The 20,562-nt window shown below is 44.3% G+C and overlaps 1 protein-coding gene and 1 long non-coding RNA gene across 5 annotated transcripts in view; one reads left to right on the top strand and one right to left on the bottom strand.

Annotated features, from left to right (window-relative positions):
* Positions 1 to 8,770, bottom strand: part of LOC135915779 (uncharacterized) — a 95,059-nt gene extending 86,289 nt beyond the window's left edge. Inside the window, exon 1 of the long non-coding RNA XR_010568747.1 lies at positions 8,714 to 8,770. This is a non-coding gene — a long non-coding RNA (uncharacterized lncRNA). The remainder of the gene's footprint in view (positions 1 to 8,713) is intronic.
* SPR (Sex peptide receptor) overlaps positions 1 to 20,562 on the top strand; it is a 221,058-nt gene that overhangs the window by 42,272 nt on the left and 158,224 nt on the right. Inside the window, exon 1 of one of the 4 annotated variants that reach the window (XM_065448890.1) lies at positions 2,326 to 2,410. The exons of 1 other annotated variant lie outside the window; for it this stretch is intronic. The gene's annotated coding sequence lies outside the window, so the exon portion shown is untranslated. Of the gene's footprint in view, positions 1 to 2,325; positions 2,411 to 11,271; positions 11,838 to 20,562 lie in introns of those variants that run through there. 2 more of the 4 variants (XM_065448886.1, XM_065448889.2) reach the window with 2 other exon arrangements.

The following is a 20,562-nucleotide window of genomic DNA, read 5'->3' as shown; positions in this document are numbered from 1 at the left end:
TCTTTTCTTTTTCTTAATTTTTTTAAAAATAAACCAAAGCTTACTTACACCTTAATGAAATTGCACAATTTTAGTCGGACTTTCTTGCTTCATGATTACTTCATATTTGCGTGTCTGTACACAAAAAGCGGCGCACTTATTGCAATGTCAACCAGAGCGACTCTGAAATAAGGTGTTTAAACCTAGAGCAGATAAATGGGCGCTACACAGTAAAATATTATTATATTTCGGCTTCTGACTCAGGAAGAAGTGCCAGCTACATCGCTTCTACATCGGTGATTATTCGTGTTAGCTACCACTACTACTAAACAAAATTTGTTCTAGCTAAAATAATTGAATGTCGCACAAGCTACTGTGCACCTGAATTTTCTTATGGCTATAGTTAAACGTTGCTGTTATGAATATTACACTATTTCCTTCTGGTGTCGTCCGAAACATATCAAACTTCGCGACTAGTCACCATTCCACTTTTTTTCGTGAATTTGGAGTACCTATAATTTTCCTACCAGCTACCGCAGTATGCGCTTTGATTGTGATTTTATCACTTCGTTGTCGTCGTCAATTTCTTATTTGTTGGGAACGGAAGCTATAAAGCTATCAGCAACTGTACAACAATCTTACAGCATGCCATTTTTCTGGTTCTTTGATATCGAGCACTGCACCAATTCCTCGAGGGCAAAACTCTCCAGTACATGCCTGATATTTCTAACTTAGGCTCGGAACTGTCTAGCTGGACACGCAAATAAGCAAGTAGGCAAACAAAGCTTCACTACAGACACCGCTGTAGCTCTGTGGCCACAGCGTTACGTTGCTGAGCACGAGCGAATGGAGTTCGATCGCGGCCCCATTTAGATGGGGGCGAAGGCAAGCACGCAAACGTACCTTGCATCGGGTGCATGCTCAAGGACCCTAGGGGGTAAGCATTACTTTGGAGTTCCCTACTACGCTGTGTCTCATATCACGTACATCGTGATTATGGTGCCTAAAACTCCAGAATTCTTTAAAGCTCCGCTTCAATATTATACTTGACGAGGCCAACATGCCCGTAGTCTGATTTAGAAGCACCAGCGCAAAAGACAGTCTCTCGCAAAGCAAATGGCTGGCCATCTTGGTAATAAGTGATGAATATCACCCCCCCCCCCCCAACCCCATCCCACTTCTTTCTCCAGACGTCAGAGTGTGCACAAAACACCCGCCGTGGTTGCTTAGTGGCTATGGTGTAGGGCTCCTAAGCGCGTGGTCGTGGGATCGAATACCAGCCACGGGGGCCGCATTTCGATCGGATGGATAGATGAATGAAAAACTTTATTTGGTCCTGCAAGTAGTGATAATTAACCACTATTAACCACGTGGGAGCGGCCCGCTCCCACGTCGGGACCGGAAGGCCAAGTCTCACTGCCACGTCGTGAGCCTGCTGGACAGCCCAGAATTGTGCATCCAGGTCCGGGCTGCGAAGTGCAGCCTTCCACCTGGACGCATCCTTGATCGCCGAGTCTTCAATTCTTTCACAAGACCAATTAGCTTTAGTCTAGGCAACAAGCGATTTCGATCGGAGCGCAATGCGGGTAAAGAATCCCGATGTTCGAATTACCGGAGTCCCCCACTACGGTGTGCCTCATAACCAGAACATCGTTTTGGCACGTAAAACCCACAATTTATTTTAATTCAGGGCGTGCACGAAAACACTCGTGAACCACCGAAACACGAGTGCAAGCAGCCTCAATGGGACCATTTTCGTTTTCCCCTTTATCGACAACATTGTCTACTGACAACGTGCGCGTAATCTGATAAGACAAGACATTTTCGATACATTCTCTATGACATCAAAAAACATTTTCGCACACAGTAGGCGTGAACGATGCTTGATAACATTTGTCTGGTGAAAAACAGCCACCGTACTAATTGAGTGAGAACCGGCCACTAGAACCATAAGCTAAATAACGAACGCGTTACAATATATGCGTGAATGGCGTCAAATGAATGAAAAAAAAAGAAACATTTGCAAGTGCGCAAAGCGTGAGTGATATTTCAGGTCTTGGTGTGATTGCATGTAAGTTGTTCCATGAAGTTTTACCTGAGCAGTGCTCAGGTAAAATCCCTGCTCAGACAGGGAATGCCTTACCAGACATTCCCTGTCGCAGCGCTTTCTTTAGGAATAAATTAGAGTCGCGTCTCAGACGTCCTCTTGCAATCCGTGGTATTTCGCCCTATTATTGACGGTTAATATTTCAACGACTTTACACATTAGGCTAGTCCCTACAACAAAAACAATGCTTTCTGCTCTCCGTACGATGAAACTGCAGCTGCCACTCTTTGCTTTCTTTGCAATTACAACCTAAAGGTTTCTTCCGACTGGTCAACAAGCCTGTTTGGTGTTGTACCCTATCCTCGTGTGGTGCCGTGAGCACTGGTAAGATATTTTCTTTGTTCCTTACGGTTTGTATTGGAAAGCGATGTAGAAAGTTGTGAAGCACCCGTCGCTAAAGAATAACCAATAAACAAATACATACAATTTGCACTACGTCTTAGTTGAGCTGGTAGTGTTCCCAAAAATGGTATCGAATTTGCGATTGCAATAAGCTGTTCAGGGTCTAGGGTCTCCTTTGCGATAGTTAAGTCCAATGCCCTTGCGACGACTGTAAGCACAACACACAGCTTTGCGGTGTCTGTCACCAGGCGGTTGCTCAACCCCCTGCATTGGAAAAGGCGCAAGCTACCTTCGACAAAGTTCTCTTGTCGTCCACTTTCAGTTTCCTTCTCCTAAATTTTTTTCTACATTAGAATTCAAAATAACAGTTAATTATTCCTATGACTTCTCTGTCCTCATTGTAGGTTTGCTTTATATGGTTACATCTACTCAAAAAAGAGTTCCATGTGACACTTTGCCCACGAAGGTGCAAGTGAGTGGACTGGCTGCTCCAAGAAGCATCTTGTAAATTTCGTGTTCACATTCGTGCCGCGTCGTCAGTTAACCTCAGCTGCTGCTGACGTTTCCATGCCGTCATTAGTTTTCATTACGCTGAAACTTGCTTTAATTTCTTGTCAATCTTTTATTCTGCGCATAATGTACCGAGGAACAGATGTGTGATCAGTCGACGAGAGTGAAAAACAAACACGCGCAAACAATATCGACTGCGTGCTGCCTCCATGTACATTGCTTCCCATGGAAATCAATCACGGCGTCTACATGAACCCGACAAAAGCGGGTCGAGTCGGCCTGTCGGGCTGAGGTTTGCCTGTCGAGCTCATGTAAGCGCGAGCCGGTTGAGATTAGTGAAGGTTCAATAAAGCTGAGCCCGCTCGAGTGCCCGAGAGGTTAACCCAGCCCGACCCGCTTGAATCGGGCATGCAAACATGGACAAATGAGGTTGACAGCCAGCAGCAATCACCCGACAGGCTGCGCTATCTCTCGCGTCGACGCAGGCTGAAGTGACAATCTTGAGCCGTCGGGAAAGAGTTCAGGTAAACGCTATTGAGTTGGCGTGTCTGAGACCGACTTGGACTCGACCCGCTGTTATTGGGTTCATGTAAACGTAATCTATATGCAGAAACAATACGTTCTTTGAGTGATCAAATCTGCCTCCACAACGAGGAATTAAAAAAAAAGCGATCACTTAACATGGTTCCGTTATCACATAATAAAAAAATAAATGCGAGAAATTAGCTGCGGGTACTTTCAGCTATTCAGCGAACAGCTTTGCAGACATCACAAGGGGGGGAAAAGCCATCCGTGTCCCTAAGCATATTTATTTATTTATTTATTTATTTACTTATTTATTTTTACATACTGCAGCACGAGAGCGGAAGCATAAATGAGAACAACAAGAAATAGATCAATAACAGATCTCATGTAACATTCATTGTTAACCGCCGTTCTTGCGCCCACCCCTCATGTAATGTCCCGCCAGGGACCCTTGAGGTTCAAATAAATAAATAACATTCAATTTTGAGCAAGAAATCGTCCAATGGAAGAGAACGAATGACACCCCGCAACGAGTTCCGACATTCAATAGTTAAATGGGAAGAAAAACTATATTTAAACGCGTGAGTTCATGACCGATAGGGTACAATATTAAGATGGTGATATCTTCTAGATGAGGAAGGTTCCGCAATGTCTATGTACTAAGGGAAGTGTTTGATGAGTTAATTAATGAGTGCAATAGCGTTTGGGATTCTATGTTGCGACTGATGCTGAGGGTAGATAAATTTAACTCTGAAAGTTTAGAACACGGAGAAGTGTTGCTATCATAACGACGGTAATGACCCTGATGGCATTTTTATGAACCTTTTCAAACTTCGCCGTGTTTGATTTCTTATGTGGATTCATATACCACACATGCCACCACATACCACCACATACCACCACATACCACCACAATGGGGCCGGATAACTGATTTGTAAGTAACTGATTTAGCACTCAAAGGAGCTGTGCGCAAAGTAGGCCGCAAGTAGCCCAGATTTTTATGTGCGTTGTTGCAAATGTAATGTATATGATGAGCTCACGACATATTATTAATAAAATAAAGACCCAAGTATTTATATTCGGACACTTTTTGTAGTGCACAACCAGTAAATGCATAAGGAAACCTGGATGGAAACATATATACGCCTACAAAATTATATGTACACGGTTTTCTTAAAACTTATAGTAATTTGCCAGGCTTTACACCATTCACAGAAATTATCAAAAGAATTATTAAGAAGAACACGATCTTTAGGGGAGTTTATAGTTTGATAAAGCACGCAGTCATCCGCGTATAAACGTATAGTGACAGCTATGTTAGAAGGCAACTCATTACTATACAGCAAGAAGGGTAATGCCCCAGGACGGAATGCTGCGACACCCCATATGTTACGTCAACAGCAGAAGAGTTAGTGTGCCTAAAATAAATGGCTTCTGAACTGCTGGTGAGAAAAAAATCCGATCCAGTCATCAAAAGCAGGATTGTTAAATATAGAGTCAAGCTTGTACAAAGGTTTGGAAAGATAATAATAATAATATTTGGGGTTTTACGTGCCAAAACCACTTTCTGATTATGAGGCACGCCGTAGTGGAGGACTCCGGAAATTTTGACCACCTGGGGTTCTTTAACGTGCACCTAAATCTAAGCACACGGGTGTTTTAGCATTTCGCCCCCATCGAAATGCGGCCGCCGTGGCCGGGATTCGACCCCGCGACCTCGTGCTCAGCAGCCCAACACCATAGCCACTGAGCAACCACGGCGGGTAAAGGTTTGGAAAGAGTAACTGTATCAACAGCTTTGAAGAGGTCGACAAACATAGAATAAATTTGGCAACCTAAATCAAGTGCACTAACAATGTCGTGACTGAATTCTATCAATTGAGTAATAATGTTACAAGCACGACGAAAACCGTGCTGAAATTTAGCGAGAGAGAAAAGGATGCGCAGAAAGGCAGGGAAGTTAACCAGAGGCAGTTCCGGTTGGCTAGCCTGCACGGATGGAAGGGCAAAGTGCGATAAAAAGAGAAAGAGAGTGGAAAGCGGAGACAGAGAGAAGGAAAGACGAGCACGAACAAATCGCTTACGCTACAGAGCGGTAGGGGGCGGCGTTCTTATACTCTATCCTGAAGCCCCGTAGACCGCAGGAACCTTAATAACGCGAATAAGGTCTTCAGCGCGGATGTTCTTTGGGAGTACTGACCTAAGGCTTTGAGTTCTGACAGTAGACGATTGTTGAATTAGTCCAGTGCTCTGCACATCACTTGTCTCTGAGCACTATATCACGGACAGACACAGATAATATATGCGAGCGTCTCATCGCTGTTGCATGTGTTCGCACGTGGGGCTGTTGGCCATTGCAATAAGGAAATCATATTAGTTCGTAAATGCAAGGCCTAGCCACAGACGGTACAGCATGGTCTCTTCACGTCGTGCTAACTCAGGTGGTAAGTGCGACCGTATGTCCGGAGGCAACGAACGCAAACGACACGTGGTGGAAACGTCTGAGTCCCACAGGGGTAAAGTACATTCATGGGACATCAATCGCAGCCTAGGCGCAGCGTCTGTTCACGAAAGCGCAATCAAGACACGTTGACCACTTTCATGTGCAGATCGGGCGGCTTCGTAGGCGTGGCGAAAGTTAGATAAAATATTGTTATTAACCAGGTAGTCTGAAATATGCCTATGTGGTATGTGCTCCAACATTTTGCACGAGTAAGATGTTATACAGATTGGCCTTTAATTTGACAAAGATTGGTTGTCACCAGATTTATATAGCGGAATAATTATTGCTGTTTTCCATGACGAAGGGATTATACTAGTTGATAGTGATTTCTTAAATATAAGCGTCGGGTAGCGACAACACCAAAGAGAATAACGATGCAGAAAAGTATTGGGAATCTCATCTTGGCCGCAACTCTTTTTGATATCAAGGTTCAGGATCAGATTAAGAATACCTCCCTCCGAGACAAGGGCATATTCTATAGGGGGATACACATCACTGCTGTGAGGAGGAATATCGCATAGTCTATTGTGTAAACAAATTGGAAATGCTGTGGTGATTAGCTTAAGATCACTAGAGGGTGCATTTTTAGCGTAAAAGTATTGCTAGAACTTACGTTAGGAAAAATTGTACTCCATAGTTTTCGAGGATTACTGCACAATAAGGTAGTTAAGGTAACATTGTAGTAAAAAACACTGGCTTCCGTTGACTGAAAGCGATATTCCTCCTTATTAATATGGAACTGGGTTATAGCATGGATGACACCCTCCCGCTTTAGGCGTCTCAATCTGGAAATACGACGGGACACGTGCAGTATTTCTATAGTCATCCAAGAGACTTTTGAATTTTGTTTCTTAGTCTTCAGAGGAATAGAGCTTCGGATGCGTCTAAGGACAATATTTTGAAAGACCGAAACTAATATATTAACATCGCAGGACGAGCTAAGCTGTTCGAACTGCTCGAAAGAAGGAGATGACACATCAGCAATTGAGTCGTCATCAGCACGACTAAACTCGTGAAAACAGTATAAATACAACTAGATACAGGGACGCTAAAGAAAAGGGACACTTGTACAGCTTTGTGATACGATAAGCAATCTACAACTGTATTCATACTCGTCATCAGCTAAGCACGCATGTGCACTGAGAATACGAGGTCCAAAACGGCTGCCCCCCGGATGCTGCAATCTACTTTATACCAAATGAAAGTGAAAGGCCGATAAACTCTTTTCGCAATAGGACATTGTGACCCGATACAGATAGACTTGGACAGTGTATACCAGGAGCATTGAAGTCACCCAATAATATAACATTAGAAGAAGGAGCGTTATTTTCGTTCATGAAGTTGTTGCACCTATGAAGATCTGTAGTGGGCTTGGAGGGCTCTGGGCAATACCAATTAAAAGAGTTTTCCTATGAAGGTTAACTTTAGACCAAACTGCTTCAAGCTCATCAGGCCCTTGAATCACAAAAAAAGTTGAGGTGAGACCACACGAACAGTGCAACACCACTGCCACTTCTTCCATCTTTACGGTCCTTACTACTACGGTAAAACTAGGTGGTGGTATTCCTGAGTCACAGATTTCATCATGTAGCCACGTTTCGGTGACTCCGACAATATGAGGCGAGTAAGTTGTTGTTAAGGATACGAAATCAGAAAACTCACTTATTAAGCTTGTAGCACTAGTATTCAAAAGCAAAAGGTTGTCACAGGAATTTTGGCACAGTCAGTGTGAACCAGCTCGTTGAACAGCTGGGTGATTCTTTGAACAAGTTTTTGCAGTATTGATCAAGGCTTCGACACTTTCATCCCGGGTGTATTTCACATTGTCAATGAAGGTATGATCATAGCGCAAACGGACTATTTAACCATTAGTCCTGTAAGAAGCGGTAGCTTCCCATACATTTTTGCTGATGAAACGCACTCGAGCCGAGAAATCTTCACTTATATGAATATTAGTGCCTTTCACTTATATCATATGCCATTTCTATTGCCTATCCCATGATGATGATGATTGATGAGGTTTTTTATGGTGCAAGGGCCAGATATGGCCAAAGAGCGCCATACACATCATATGGCATCGTTCGATTAGGGAACCTTCATTATTTTGTTGCCCTGTAAATAATTGCGAGACCTGAATCAGCAAAGCTTCGTTAGTTTCCTGTGCAAGTTGAGAAACTCCATGCAAAATAAGATTATTTCTGCGCGAGTGGTTATCAATATTTCCAAGATATAATTTTGCTTAGTTTCTTTCAATGAACGCATTTCAACACCGGTAGTATTGTCACCAGAAGAACTGGCTTTAGAAGCAGAAGACAGGGACTCAAGATCGGATACACGTTTTTCAAGTGCACCAAAGCTAGAGTTAACTGTATGTTGGAACTTCTTAATGTCGCTGATATCTTCTGCCATTCCCTTTTGTCCTTCAAGTAGCTGAGCAAGCATATTTGCTATGTTATTTACGCCGACAGAAGCCATCTCGCCATATTTGCCATCCGAGGATCCAGAATGTATTAAGTCTGGGTTAAAATATACGTCGAGAACAAGTGAGCCCTTGGGAGTTATCTTTACAAGATTTAGGGGGGCCTGGATTCAACTGAACGTCACCGCTCAGAAGCAGTGCACTGAATCAATACATGGCATAAGAGTGCAAAGAAACAAGCTAAAAACCATGACCATGTGGGTGAGGGAAGAACAGCAGGCAACGATTGTCTCAGCGAACAGCGGAAGCTTCTTCAAGATAACATACCTGCGCAAAAAGCAGAGTGCAGATGAGCATACTGTCGTGGCTACCGTTGCCTCGCCCACTGAATCCAGAAGGCCATGGAGCGAATTTATATCCTGGTTCGAATATGTCACGGGACCAGGCTTAGCGGTGTCAGAAAGATCCAGAATAATGGCATCGATGATGCAGGGATATAGATCGCTTGATACGCAGTTCGGCAAGCCATGACTATCGCCCATTGCGGACAGACAGTAGTTATCCACGTGATGAGCAGGTTTTCGTGAAGCGCGTATGATGTATTGTAGGCCGCAGTTTCCACAGCCGGCGCAGTGCAGTGGATGGCTCGATCGGCAAGGCAGAAGAAAAACCAAGGTAAATATACCTGGTAGCGAAGCTTCCATAGAAGCCCATACGTTCAAAACATGGCGGTCCATCGCCGGTTCATGGGGCTTAGAGCCATCTGTATGTGGTGGGAACACTTCCGGCGGAAGAAAAAATAACGTGACGCCATGTCCGTTAAAAGCAGAAGTGACGTCATTTTGTTTTCGAAGGCGCGAAATTTGTTTTGTTGTTCTTCCTTTGGAGCTATATATTCAAATGCCCCGCCATTCAACTTGATGGGCGTTTCGAGCTTTCAGCGTGGAAAGCGATGCAGGAAAAGGCCAGCCATACGGTTGTCGAAATCGCATCCCTGCACAGAACATATGGAACATACTTTCTTTGGAGGCCGACGAAAGCTTTAGGTGTAGAGTGCTGATCCTATTGTCGGATGCCAAGCCCGTCGGCCAGCGCAGTCGCAGGAAAACAACTACACAATTATCTGGCGTTCGTAACTCACTACTTTTGACTGAACAGATTAAGAAGCAGTGAAGCTACCCGCGTCACCAAATTCAGACAAACTTCGACAAGCAAGAAAGCACAAATTGTGAGGGAGGCGTGTTTCAACAGGTGATACGAGTGCGCCTTTCTGTTCATTTCAAGACCTGCATTGCACTGCGAGCGATAGTGGCGTCAACGCCCCCTGTAGCGATGGGCACTGAAAAGAAATGCATTTAATAATAATAATAAAATTAAACGTATTTTCTTAACTCATCACGAATATATAAAATTGCCTAGGAATTTTATTTTCGTTGAATGAATCTAACTGTGTCTCGTTTGAATTAAAAAACGCGTTTTTCTTTCTCAATGTTTGTTCCCTCCAAACATAGTCGCGCTTCAATCGCTGCTCCCATAACCCCCCATGCTGATGTCGGTGACAATCTGTACTGAACCGCTTTTCGCCCGAAGCTTCGCGACCTATTTGGATCGACCTTGGAAAAACTGCGCAAAAAGCAGAGTGCGGATGAGGGTACTGTCGTCGCTGCCGTTTCCTCACCGAATCTCACCGTTTTACTCAGTTTCGTAAGTAAAACAGCTAAATTTAAGAAAAGACGGCGAATACATACAAGCCTTTATATTTGATGACTGTTTCAAGACGTCTTGTCGTGTTCTTGCATTAACACTTATGCGAATGTTAACAATACGTCTTAGCCACCACTTCACCGCTTCGGAAGCGCGCGCGCGCGCGCACACACACACACACACACACACACACACACACACACACACACACACACACACACACACACACACACACACACACACACACACACGGACGCACGCACACACACACACACACACACACACACGCACACACATGCACATGCACACACACAGACACTGCCTGTTTGTCTGTCAGTCTATTTGTGCAGGCGTGTGCGCGTGAGCGCGCGTGCGTGTGTGTGTTATAGCGCCATTTATATATTTTATAGCGCGGCAAGTATATGCGATTCCATCTGGTATTATCTTCCACATTGGTGTTAATAAACTTCACTGAACCGAGACCTGGTTGAGGTGTGACGTAATTGTCGAGTCGATAGCGCCGCAGAACGATTACTTTCATTATACTGGCAGAAAGGAGCCCCATTTCTGAAGCAAAGCCCGAAGTAAAAACTGCCGAGCTCCAAGGGCTCAAGCAACGTCGTCGTTCATCTGACAAGACGACATGTAATGGTATTCCCATTGAAATTAGCCCAGCACATAAAAAAATAGCAAACAACGAGCACGGGCTTCAAGGCAGAGGGAATTACACTCTACCCCACACAGCCACGTCTTCGTCTGTCAGATAGAGCCCGCAGTTATGGCGGCTGCAGCTTGAAATACCAAACGTCGGAAAAGCTTGCCGCACAGGAAGCTCGAGCGGGCAGTGTACGTCATCGACAGCGTCGCGATGTGTGCCTGGCGATCCCGCCATTAACAAACGAAACAGAGGAAAACGGCGCGTGTAAAAGCAAAGACAGCCATGAGTAGCGCGAGTGCAAAAACGCGAAAGCCAGCATACAAAAGCGAGGGAAGGCGGTAGTACAAGGAGAAGGGTCGAAATTTCTGAAAGATTTACCGACGCAGCTGCGAATGACAACGTCGAAAGAAGAAGAGGAGAGAGAGGCGACGTGGAGTAGGGGCGGGTGAGAGAAGTGTCGTTCGTAAAGAGCGCAGAAGCTACGCGGTGTTTGCAAATCTCCACGGTTTGCTGTCGCCTTCTTCTTCTCTTCGTTTATTCATTCGATGGGCGGCTGAAACTCAGCTGCGTGCCTGTGTCTTGCGAGTGCACTTGTTCTTTCGCGCGGTCGCAGAACTTGAGGACAGACGCCGTCGAGCCAACACGACTCATTTCTGAAGCAGCGAGCACGGAATTTTGTATTTGGGATCGGCTTTCGTCGTCTTACTGACCACAGAACCACAGTGCTTGTCGCAAACCGTTTAGCCGATTCATGGTGGCACGTTAAGCTCACGAAGGCAAGAAGCCTCTTTTTGGGCGTTTTATTCTGCGTCTCCGCTTCGGGGGAAGACATCAAGTGTGCACGCGGAGAGCAGCCAGATGGGCTCGCGATCGTGCCTGTGATTCTAGACCTGCCGTTTTTTCCCTGGGTGTCTTCATGCGGCCACGGAGAGGACAGAGTGGTTTTTGATTGCACCCGTGTTTTTGCGCGCGTGGTTTTGCGTGCGTCGGTGTGCGCGTGGCTGTGCTTTGAAGTGTGAATATACCGAGCTGTACACAGCGTTGAAGAATCTCTCCTCCTACAACACTGCTGGGATCTTATTTGACAAGGTAATGTAGCGTCTATTCTTATTTTCACGAACGGGTAGACTATGTCAATGTTAGACCATCTGAAGGCGAAAAAATGCGCTTGTCTCCAATTGTGACCGTTGAAAATTCTGTTGAGTCCTGCGGCGCATCTCAGCAATACGGGACTTCCTTATGCGGTACTCCGCAGCCAACATATCTTGCATTACACAAAGCTCTTTCAATACTTTCACCAAAGCCTCATTATGTGTAGGCCCTACAAAAAGGTATAAAATGAGCAATTGCCTGAATTTTAGTTCTTGTGCCTCTCTAATATATATATATATATATATATTAAATACGTATGTGCCAACCTGTGAACCTTAAAATTTGTAAGATCCCGCAGGCACGACAACCTTATATCATAGCGTACATTCATACGCGCCTGTGGGTGCACATAATTCAACGCTTCCTTCTTGTCTTTGTTTCTTTTCCTCACGTGTACGGTAGCCATACGGGTGCGAAAATAGGTCACTTCCACGTATTTAGTTCTCCCTCTCTCTCTTTCTCTTTGTACTCTTCGCGACGGAATGAAACTCGAACGGCGAAAATATTCAGAACACCAGCTACGAGAGACTACAGGGAGTCCAGGTTTGTGACTACAGAGTAATTGGATGCTAAATGTGCACAAGCCCCAAAACTAAGCAGTGCGAATACGCACCAGTGACAAAAGGTTCAAAAGACGCTCAAACTTCGCCTCTCAGAGTGGACGGTGGTAGCATTCTAAGAACGCTGACTGTTTGTCACGCTTCCCGGCAACCGCAGCTGTCTTGCGGATGCGCGGAGGTGAGCGCAATCTCGATGGTGTTGTTGCAAGGAAGCTGGCGGGCCGCACCGCTTTATGAGTTGTATAGAAACTCCGGAAAAGGGATTTGTGATTGAGTTTTCGCGTAACAGAATTATGTTTTCTGGTATATTCAAATTATAATCCGACGCTATCATGTCTATAGGGTGTGCCTAGGTCGTGATTTACGATTTTTCTTACTCATTTTACTTTGAGGAATTAGTTCAGTAACGACGCCTGTGCGCCACCCGGAGGGCCTGCGGGGTTGTAGTTCGGTATCATTTTTCACGAAGTGACGTCCGACGCTGACACCGGATTTTTTACTACACGGGGCTCTTGACGTTATCGCGTTAATACTCGCAACCCGCAGCGGTGGCGCTGTGGCTTTGGCGTTGCGCTGCTAAGCCCGAAGGCGCGTCCTCGAATGCGGGCCGCAGAGGCCGCATTCCGAAAGGGTGGGTATGGAAGGACGCTCATCTGTCCTGCAATGGGTGCACATCAAAGAACCCTAGGTAGCACAATTTATTCCGGAGGAGCCAACAACGCGTGCTACAAATTCAGGACACTATTTTGGCGCGTAAAACCCCAGAATTTAATTGTTCAAGTGCTTATCATACACCTGTGAAATTTACATAATTTTATTCCAAGATGCTGCAGACTTCTTACGAGAGAGAGAGCAAATGATAAAGGAAAGGTAGGGAGGTTAACCAGGACTGAAATTCTCAAATTGGTATAGGACGAATCTTTATTCATCTTCTGTGGAGGCCGTGTAATTACATAGTAATAAATAATAATATAGGACACCGTCAGTCGTGTTGAAGGTTTTTCGTGAAACTTGAATCACCCACTGAAACCATATAAAAAAGCTCATAATTAGCCTGAAGGATCACGAAGGCGGAAAACGTTTTTCGTCCACCGTTGCTTCGCGGAACGTGGCAGGTTTCACATGCTGTCCAACATAGTAGCGCCTTTGTTAAAGTGCTCATAGGCATACCAATTCTTCGCAGACTAAATTGAGCTGGACCTATGATAGGCGAGCACAAAGTTTCATTGATTCATACCTCAATGTCTGTTGCTGTTGTCCTTGGCACTACAAACATAACTGGCAAAAACAAATTGTGTACGCATATTTGTGCATTATGGCGGTTTTCATAGTCTTTCACGCAAGTTTTTCGAATTTCAGGAGGGATTTTTCTCTTCTTGCGCCTCTTTTTCACCCGCATCGTCCCTGTGCTTAAGCGTTCGCGCTCTCAAAGGTCGACGCTCGAGTGATATAATGAAAATTTACAAAAGAGTAATTGTTTCAAAGATGACAACTATTATAAACAGCGGTGATCATGATACGGAGGCTTGTTCCTTTTATTCGTCTTCCCTGACTATGATTAGCGGGAAGGAACGTAATACAAAGTGTAGATATAATTTTTAATAAAAAGACGTAAAATTAGAGGCTAGTGCTCTTAGGTGGCCTAGTCTACTCCTCGTCACGTGGAAAACTAAATGAAATCACAAAATGTAATGATTATATGCAACTAAATATATTTCTTTTATTTTCATTGCCCTAAAAAAGAAGTCATACAGCTTCAGCACAAAGTTTTGTACATTCAGAAAGCATAATATTGCGAAAGCTCCGCTTGACGAACTTTCCAGCTGTTATAATCGCTTCAATACGGAAACCTATCGATGCTGCGTGATGAAGTTCAACTTGTTTCATCATACATCGAGTTTCTTATGTAGATACGTGGACTGCTCAGTATTGTGCGCATTTCAGCAGCATTTTCAGCATTGCTGCTGTTTTCCCTAATTTAATATTGTGTAATTGACACTTTGCGAGTAAAGCCTCTCTCGGTGTGGTATTTATTGCTTTTCCCCTCTATTTTTTCTGGCAGAAATGTTGCACGCTGTGTTTTAGCTGTCTTGTTTTGATTGCTTTAGCGTAGAAATCTCACCAGGAGTGCTTTTCTAGCCCGGACGGCATGCCACAGCTTGAACCCTTGCTTTCCGTTCAGTTTCATGTTATCTTTTTTTTGTTAATTTATTGAACATCTCTTTTTTTGTGACCAGCAATCCGAATGGTTGTGGTGTACTAATCGAACAACGTAAGGTTGGCTATCAACCTATTTTTGAAGCAAATAACTTTTTTTGCATATAAGAGAAACGAAGTAGCCGAAGCCACATGCTGCTTACAACCTCTTAGAGCATTTTTATCCCACCTACCACAATAAATACATGGCAGGAAGTTAGCCTCCTGACTTATGCGTGGCTCACAGGTTGGAGCAAAGGTCTAGTGATGACATAAAATGAAATGACAGGAAGCAGGGAGGAGGGAGGGAAAGAGATAAGTAGAAGGCAGGGAGGTTAACCAGAATAACCTGCGGTTGGCTACCCTACACCGGGGGAATGGGAAAGGGGAAAACAAAGATAACAGGGAGAGAGGGGAGGGAAGTAAAGAAAGAAATTGCGGTCAGTTCGCCAGGAAGCTCAAAACCACACTGCAAAACTAAAAGTAGATGTGTGTCACATCTCAAACTGTGTACGAAGACAGCTGAGCAGAAACGAAATCCTGTTTGATCTATGATTTACAGTTAACGTGGAGTAGAGTTTGTAACAGTGTATTTCTTGTGAGATAGCGATATAAGCAACGCCATTGCCCCTGAAGCCACCGGCTTTCCATGGTCTCTCTCTCCCTCTTTTTTTTCTTTCTTTTTTTTTTGCTCAGTACGTGATGCAAACGCGAAGTTCTAAGTGCTGTGACTGTTAAACTACAGTCTAAATTTGGAGCTTGCGTGTGCTGTTACACATGGCATATTCAACTGAAAGTCTCAAGAGAAGACAGAGGAAAGGAAAAACGTAGGGAGGTTAACATACCTAGGGTAAGGTTCGGTTGAAACACTCTAGTGACTACACCGGAAGCGTAACACGACGAGGAGAAGCAAACTATAGCAGTTAAAGGTAGTCAACTTTTGGCAATTGCAGATTGAGTGACAGCTTAGCCTATGGCACCTTTCTGTGGAGCCACCAGCGCCCTCTGAAACGACGGTTCAAAGAGTGCATGACATATTGCCTCTTATGAAAAAAATATTTAAAAGTGTAATTAATGCCCTCTTAACGCGCTCCGAAAAGTCTACGTTGCGGTAATCTCCGGCTGCGTTGCGGTGAATCAGTCGCCGATATACGTTTGGCACTGTTGAAATTCCAGTGGCGGCATGGTATATATTTCTTTTAATTTTAAAGTAGTGTCGTGCGAAACGAAAAAGACCGCCGAGAAGTTCTTTCTTCCTCTTTTCGCCATGCTGCCGTTTCGATCGGTCGCCTCCGAAACTGGGAGTGCGATGCACATAGCTGCGGAGCTGTCGGAGAATCTGTCGCGCCGCCAGTTGACTGCTGCGATCTACGCAGCTGTTGTCTGGCCTTAAGGCGGGGCCGCCTGACACTGCGACATTTCGACAGCGTTCTTCTTTGCCATGCGGCGCGGATTTAAGGCACGCAGCTGGAAAGAACTTGTCCTTCGTTTTTGTTTCTGCCGAGATTTTAATAGCGTGAACGACGATGGCGCCTGGAGAACGTGAGAGCAAAATATCTTCTCCGTGACGTGCATTCTTCCTAGCACGTCTCATATTTAATGTCTTATGGCTTATACCGAAAAAAAAATAAGGCTGGAAGTGAGACCCAATATTTTTTTTTTTTTTTTGATGGCACGCACGTTGAAGGGCCATTGAACATGAGAGAGTACTTTTTTGCCAATGGCAGCAATGTCAACACCTGTCTGTAAGCGCCAATGACTTAAGCTGTAAGGCTAATGCAAATTAGCTTCTTCGGTTACGGTTAACCGACGTTCTGGAGATTTCATTGTCTGTTATTTCAGGCCCTTCAAGGAAAAATATAGAGAAAACCATGTAACATAAGATATTGTAGTCTTTCCACAGTCTGCTAATTAAGTCACACATTATATCAACGTCGTTCGAAAACGTACGCGTTTTGATCTTGCGTTTAATGTCTCAAATTTACGATGACGTACGCAAGCGAAAGCGCATTGAAAGGTGACAAATCGTATGCTTGTCTGTAATTCAGAAGAAAACAAATCTTGTCTTGCTTGCGAGTTAAGTAGTTTGAAGACATAAATAGGTGAACAGAAAGTGTTCTTATTCCATGGAAATTGCCTTCGTTTCTAGTGCAGCTACGACCAATGTGAGTAGACAGCTGGCTCGGAATGAGAAGCTGCAGAATGCTGTTGTACACATTAATAAAAGCGAACAAAACATTACGACAACTGTACAATCAAGACACGTTAACCAAGGCATTTAACTAGTGGCACTCTTCACGTTCGCTTCTAAGGTGCGTAATTCTTAGCACGACCAACGTTTCTATCGTACACACTTTTTTTAAAGTTATCACCTCGCACTACGAAAAACAAACGCTTTTAAAAGGAATCAATAATGACTGTCCAGCTTGAAAAGACGAGTGTAATTATTGGGTCCGAGACCATTATCCATTGCTTGCCCGTTGACAGCACACTGTGGCAAGGTCCATGCAGTTCTAAGCTCACTTGCAGAGAGAGAGAAAGGAAGGAGAGGAAAGGCAGGGAGGTCAACCATACGAGCGTCCTGTTCGCTACCGTACTCTTAGTGTAAGGGAACGGGCGAAAAAGGGGGTCTGTAAGTGGTCACTAAGGCCGGCGCACTTCAAACGCTCCTTTAGAAGAAAGAACAGACTGCTTCATAAGATTCACAAGACTGCATAGGATCATTAAAAAAAGAAAACCTACCCTGTTAATTGAGTGCAATGTGTTGTAGTATTCAGAAGGTAAAGGCACATAGGAGAGCCGCAACCGTTACTTAAGGTTGCAAGAATAACTTAATTCGACAATGCGCAGCTCACATTTCTGAAATATTTGCGATCTAGGAAACGTTTTTGGTTAAGTTGACACAATGATGAGTAGTTGTGATCGTAATGCCGAGTTTATTTGCTTATTAATATACAGGTGGATGTATTCAGGGAGCATTACAACTACTATAAATATTATGACGCCCACATTGTATTCATTTCTTACAGTCATACCGTTCTTCCCCGGGATTTTCATTGTTACGATTTCACCCTCGGCGCAAGACGCGGACACTGTATCAAAAATTCCGGAAATATTCTGATGATTTAGGGACCAATTCATCTTTTGTTTAAAGGCAAGCCGTATAGTAGAGAACTTGGGATACTAATCAAATAAAATGAAAGTAATGCAAAAGCCCATTATTTAAGTGGCCACACTGGTGTAGGCCAACTGAAAATAAATAAAAGGGTGTATTAGTCAGTACCCAAAGCACGACGTTCAGTGGAAAATTACCAATTGGAAAAATAAATGACAGCCTAGTAGGCCTGATCTATAAAAATGCTCAGTAAGCGAGCACAGAGCATAAAAGGTGAACGAACCTGCAACCTAAAGCTCAGCAGTACTACGCCATAGCCACTAAGCTATGGCGGCGGTAACGAAGATTTTTGAGTGTTGTCGCAGAAATAGTCTTGTCTAATAAGATTGTGCGGGCGATGAGAATGTTGTTTGTTGTGCCTTCTCAAAGTTAAGCTAGCACAAGCTATTTATCCGCAATGCACCATTATACTTGTACAAGTACCGACCACACTTTGCCCACGAGATCATATTTTGACAAGCGATGACACTTCTGACCGCTATCGTTGCGCATTTAGTGTTACTTGTTTTTTCCATACACAATTATGCCAAAAAATCTTTAGATTCATGACTCACAGTTTTGTCACTGCCTATTTTTTCCCCACTGATTCAACCTGATAAGAGATAAATTGCGGACGAGCCTGTGGTTAACATTCTCAAACGCACAGTTAGCGCACAAAGAGCTACTATGCAATGGGAGCCATTGGAAACAGTATTACGCAATGCGAGGAGTGGCGGCCACAATTCCTGGGCCGAGATAAATTTGGCAGAACATGGCAAGGGACAAATCGCATCTAGCCTGCCATGATGAATGCCGACAGGGTCTCAGACATAACTCCATTTGACGCGTTCAAATTTAGGCCTCCCGTGATTGCATCCCCTCGAGCCATCTTCGTGTCGTCTGAGGAAAATGGACGCCTTTCGCGTCATACAGAAAAACCACGTTGACCCTTCTCTCCTCCCACCCCACTTCTCGTTAAACCATGTTTCTGCTCCTCACACCGCTTTCATTTGCACTTTCCAGATGTCAAAAAAATTTTTCCCCATCATCATGCTCTGTGACGGCGTGTTGAACCACAATGTGACGGTATCGCAATCCACTCATCGCCCCCCCCCCCCGCCACCCTCCCCCCTACCCACAATTTTCTTCAAGACAACGCTATAGACCGGCTCGGCTGTCGGATGCATGGAATGCTGAAAGCTCTTTGTGTGGTAGTCCCGATGCCCTAGCAGTTGAGGAAAACATGTTGCGTAGGCAACAAGGTGAAAAACAAAATAGACAGAGCGGAAATAAAGCTAGGAAAGATGATGAACGAATGAATGAATATTAATACATTAATAATTAATTATTTAGTGAATTAACTAAATAACTTTGATGGCATGAAGTAAAATACACGAAGGAAGGTAGACAGGTATACCAGGACAGCATCCGGTTCACTGCCCTCAACTATGTGGAGAGAATGGGAAGGGGAGATAAAGAAAAGCAAGAGAGAAAGAGGAAGAGAAAGAAAGAGGAACACGGAGCGAAGGCGCGATCAGCACGCGTAGGCTCAAGAACACAATTACGTAATTAAATGTGTTCGCGCGTTCTGTTATCCTGAAAAGCAAGGAAGTGACTTCGGTGCCCCAGGAACATATAAGATGTCGGAGTTCAAAGAGTCTTCTGAATGGACAGTGATCGGCCGCCCAGTCGTGTCCATGTGTTGCGCAGAAGTCGCCTCCGCAAGTCAAGTCGCGGGCAGTGTTACAATACGTGTTCGTTGTGCACATCTTAAGCCACAAGCATGGCATTTAGTCCTGGAGGGTACATGTTTGGGGCAGCCGGTACAGCCTTAAAGAGGTAAAATAGCGCGAAAACACCCAGGAGTCGTGTGTCGCACAACTTTGTTCTTTCAGTTCTATGTGTTTCGCGATATTTTAATTTATTGACGCCATGCAGCCCTGTTAAAACATTCCGACGAACGTCCAATAAGGAAGGCAACGTCAAGCCGCAGCTGAAAGTGTCGCATGAGTGGTGATAGAACAAGAGAGAGAGAGAGAAAAAGAGAGGGATAAAGATGTATAGAAAGGCAGGGAGGGTAACCAATACTATATCTCGTTGGCTACCCTGCGCGTAGGGAAGGAGTGCAGGGATAAAAGAAAAGAAAGAGTAATATGAGAGAAGGAGAAAAATAGAGGGTCAATCAAACAAATTACGCCACGTACACTATGCAACGGTAACAGGCGGTGTTAATGAAGTATATCATGAAGGTCTATGGGCTACAAAAAATACTGCATTATAGAGCGACACGAATTGCTTTCAACCGGGCTGCTTTCATTATTGATTACCGCGAAAGCCTTGCAAGCACATGTTTGGGCATTCCGCCTACCGTAGAAAAATTAATTATTGAACATTGTGACACAACCACCAAGAGGTTACAGAAATTTAAATCATACAGTACTACCGCCACCTAATCGTGTTCAAAGTAAAAAAGCTATTTCAGGGGTTAATTCAGTGTAACATTTCCCTGAATGGATTTTTCTACGTGTTCAACGTGTTTACAACATGTTCTGCCATTACTTGTTAGAGAAGCATTCTCTAAATGCTTCTTTCCACTTGCCGCGCCACTCAATCTTAGAGCTATGGGTTATTCCTTGGCTCATGGCGAAGTCCTGCCCACGCGTTGCCCGGTACGAAAGCGCTGGTGGTTTTTCCAATGTCTAAAGGGCATAAAAAGTTGTGATCTATTTTATTGTGTATTCACGTGCCTGTG

Source organism: Dermacentor albipictus, chromosome 4 (assembly GCF_038994185.2).
Source record: "Dermacentor albipictus isolate Rhodes 1998 colony chromosome 4, USDA_Dalb.pri_finalv2, whole genome shotgun sequence".
In the NCBI taxonomy this organism is placed as follows: domain Eukaryota; kingdom Metazoa; phylum Arthropoda; class Arachnida; order Ixodida; family Ixodidae; genus Dermacentor; species Dermacentor albipictus.
Note: the sequence above shows the minus strand (reverse complement) of the source record. Positions and strands in the feature narration are given on the sequence as shown.